Genomic DNA, 3,887 nt, shown 5'->3' with positions numbered 1-3,887 from the left:
ATATATATATATATTATATATATATATATATAAACAGTGAGTATTGTCTATACACACATGTGGCTGAAAAACAGGCGGGGATTTTTTTTGTAAACTCCTCCTCTTTAAACAGATAAGCATGGTTAGTACGGTGTTCGACTAAAGAAAATATCTTCATAAAAATAGAATATGGAGCAGAAGACTTCGACTTGAAGCTTCTGTGAAAGAACGGTTATTGAAGAGACAGATTAAAATATATACATCTATCTATATATATATATATATTGATGCATATAAGCATGGATATAATGGATATTTTATGGTTGGGTGAAATGAATTTAAATTTAGAGATTGATTAAAGCAAAGGGGAATGTGAGAGAAGGATGAAGTTAAGTAGAAGCCAAAGTAATGTGGAGTAGAAAAAATTCCCTCCCCGTTGAGGGAAGTGCGAGAGATGGAGGAGGTGCAAGCTGTGAGCACATGTGCTCAGAAATACAAAACATAACAACATAAACATACTCTGACGGCGATGATGACAGATGAAAAAATTGGGACTAACATTTTCAAGAAGAGAAGTTTATATACAAAAAAAAATTGTAAAAACCAAGATACTTCGAAGAATGAAATTATTTTTTGCATTTTATCCTAAAGATAGGAATAATTTAGTGGAATTAGCTTGATATAAAATAGAAATTATAAAAAAATTCTTCAAATAGAACAGGATTACGTAAGACCAAATAACATTTCGTTTTCTATTTCCAGTGGAAATGAAGATTTTACGTTGATGACAGTAAGAATTGGTCAAAGCTACTCAAGAATGGAACCGTTTATATATATATATAACAAAGATTGTGTCAGTAATTTGCTGTGTTGAAACAAAGAAAAATATATATTGTTTTGCTTTTCTTTTAAATTGCGAAACAGATTCGATTTTCTAAAAAAAATTATCAATTTTTTTTTCAATGGAAAGAGAAAAAATATCTTTTACTTCTGAAGAAGAAAGTTTATTTAAATTTTATTTCACTTGAATAAAAAAAATAATTTAATGATTGCAATAATCACAATTTTAAATAGTTTTGGTTTTCTGTAATTTGAAAAAACATGCAACATAGAGGAAATATTTTTCAACAAGAAAAAAAAATTTTTTTACAAGAAATATTCCACAATCAAACAATTATTTAAAAGGCATCTTTTGACAGAGAAAAGAGGAATAAAAAAGAGAAGAATTTACTTTGAAGCTGAGCTAAAATTATTACGCAATTTTTCCCAAGATGGTAAATAAATTTGATGGCCAGTTGTTGAGCATCATTGCCAAATAAATATGTTTTAAAACAAATAATTCTTCTTGTTTTGTATGGCAGACATCGATATTAAGTTAACTTCGGACAAATGTTTATTTGCTTTGCTAAATTTCTAATGAATTAGCACAAAAGATCAGGAATGATACAAGAATTGAGAAGATTGAGTAATTTCTAATGAAGATCGAAATACCAAAAATATATTAATGAAAAAGATAAAACAAACCTGGATGCCATCACTAGTTGGACTGATATAATTCTTGGGTTGGTAATAATGGCTATATTATAGCATATGCGGGTGGGTGTATATATATATGTATATATATATATATATATATTATATTATATATATATATATATGTGTGTGTGTGTGTAAGTGCGTGTGTTGAAATGTTAATATCTATATATTTCCCTACAGATTCCGGCGACTGTTTTAAAGTCAGCCCTTAAGGATCTGCTAGGCAATTGTATGTTAGGTATGGATACCAAGCAGTCTACCTATCTAAGTGTTCAGCACCTGCTCTCTGTGACGAAAACAGAACATGCTACAATCGTGTAGCTGAAAGTATACCTAAGCGTTGGTTATTGAGTACAAGATCGATTAATTACAGATATTGTCAGTACCAACTGATCCCCCACTATGTGACAATCCATTCAAAAATATAGTTTTCTTTTTGGTTTGTTTTTATTTATATTTTTAACTTTTATATCGCACATGACATTTTCTTCAGAAATTTCAAGTTCAAACTGAGTTTTAAAGAAAAGAAAAAATAAATATTCTGAAAAAGGAAAATAGTTTTTAAAAATGAGTAGTTTGCAACTTTTTTTCTGCTGCAGTATATTATTTGTTTTATTGTAAGTTTTCTAGCATTGACTGGGATGGTGGTGACTATCAAATCGAGTAGGTGAACTCAACAAGGAAGTAGTGGTGGGCATGTGGAACTAGTCGCCTCCTCCAATAGCTCACTCCTTCCTCCACTACTTCCTCCTGCCGCTACTTTCATTACGACCTTTCCTCCTTCTATCACTCTCTCTCTCTCTCTTTTCCACACTAAATTCCAACGCTGTAACCATTACTTCCCTCCCCTCCCTCTCTGCTGCACTTGCCTGATCTCCTCTTCCTCCGCCTCCTCCCATCTTGGTTAAAGCTTCCTAGGAAAATGACCTACATCTCTCTCTCTCTCTTAGCAAGTGATGTGATCAACTAAATTCCTTCATCATTTTCAATTAACAAACTGCCACTAATTGTCTAAAAACTCCAACGACCACCTTCCTTCTTTCTCTGCAAATATGTAACTGTATTAAGAAGTTATTTTTTCCCCACTTACCTTCTCTCCTGAACTAACAGAAATAATAATTGTGTGGAATATGGAATAGTCTCTCTCTGTACGAAACATGGACTGCCGCTGCTTTTTAATTACAAACTCGACTTTGACCAACATTTTTCTTTCGTAATGGATCTCACCGTCTCACCAATTACATAACATCTGTCCTTGTTTGTAATAGCAATAAAATTGGGTGATAAAATGTAGAAGACAGCAGTTATCTGGTGATTTTTCGTCCCCTATTGCTAAAACATATAATATATATGTGTGTGTGTGATATATGGTTGTGAAATAAATAAAAGATAAACCCTACCAATTTTAGAGCTTGATAAAAATATGGAATGGAGTTGCTTAATGGCAACTTGATAGATATTGATTTTCGGGGTCTTTATTAATACTTAAATCTTTTAGAATCAGTGTTCTTTCTAACTTTGAGGTACCAAGTACATTAGCGAATTAACATAAATGCTGTTTTAAATTTTTCTATTTGTATGGGTTTTTTTTTCTTCTGAAAAAAAAAATCAACAATAACAAATTATGGAAAAAGATAAGATAGAGTAGATAATAGATAATATTTGTATTATCTATTATAAAAACAAATAAATAAATATCAACATTCTCCACTTAAGTGAAGAATTTTGATATCTATCGCATTTTGATGGTGTCTTTATTTACAATTCTTACAATCAATTAGTTAGCCTTTAATTAGGAAAATAAAAACGAAATAAACTTTGAAGAAATACTAGCAAAGGATAAAAAAATCAAGTGAATGAATTAGATAACATTTTGCAATGAGGAAAATAATTACTTCAGCTAAAATAGCACATTAAAACAATGCTTCATGTTAAGAAAAAAATAGTATTAAAACAATTCAAATTTATTTTATTTTTACACATTTTTAACTTTTCTAATTAATTATAAAACCATGTGGTTGTTCCGGTGCCCCAGTATGGCCACAGCCCCTAGCTGAAACCGGTAAAAGCATATACATATATATATATATATGCATGTATGTATGTACATGTACGTGTGTGCGCGCGCGTGTGTATTATGTTATATAATGTATTATGGATAACCACAGAAAGAATTATGTGATTATTCCAAGATTCATTCTGGTAAGTCGACATGGGTGTAGTATCACTAGAATTACATTCTGACATATATTACATGTAATTTTGAAATAAACAAACAAAAGATTAATAATAATAATAATAAAGAATTCTTCAAAAATAATTCTTTACGACGGTATCTGTAAGACAATATAGTCACACACACACACACACAC

General features: G+C 30.5%; 1 protein-coding gene across 1 annotated transcript in view; it reads right to left on the bottom strand.

The window, feature by feature from the left end:
• LOC106878880 (zinc finger protein with KRAB and SCAN domains 1) overlaps positions 1 to 2,204 on the bottom strand; it is a 47,599-nt gene extending 45,395 nt beyond the window's left edge. Inside the window, exon 1 of the mRNA XM_052968395.1 lies at positions 1,504 to 2,204. The gene's annotated coding sequence lies outside the window, so the exon portion shown is untranslated. The remainder of the gene's footprint in view (positions 1 to 1,503) is intronic.
• Between the last annotated feature and the right edge of the window lie 1,683 nt (positions 2,205 to 3,887).

The sequence above is a fragment of the Octopus bimaculoides genome, chromosome 5 (genome assembly GCF_001194135.2).
Source record: "Octopus bimaculoides isolate UCB-OBI-ISO-001 chromosome 5, ASM119413v2, whole genome shotgun sequence".
Classification (NCBI taxonomy): domain Eukaryota; kingdom Metazoa; phylum Mollusca; class Cephalopoda; order Octopoda; family Octopodidae; genus Octopus; species Octopus bimaculoides.
This window is presented reverse-complemented; position numbering and strand designations above follow the sequence as displayed.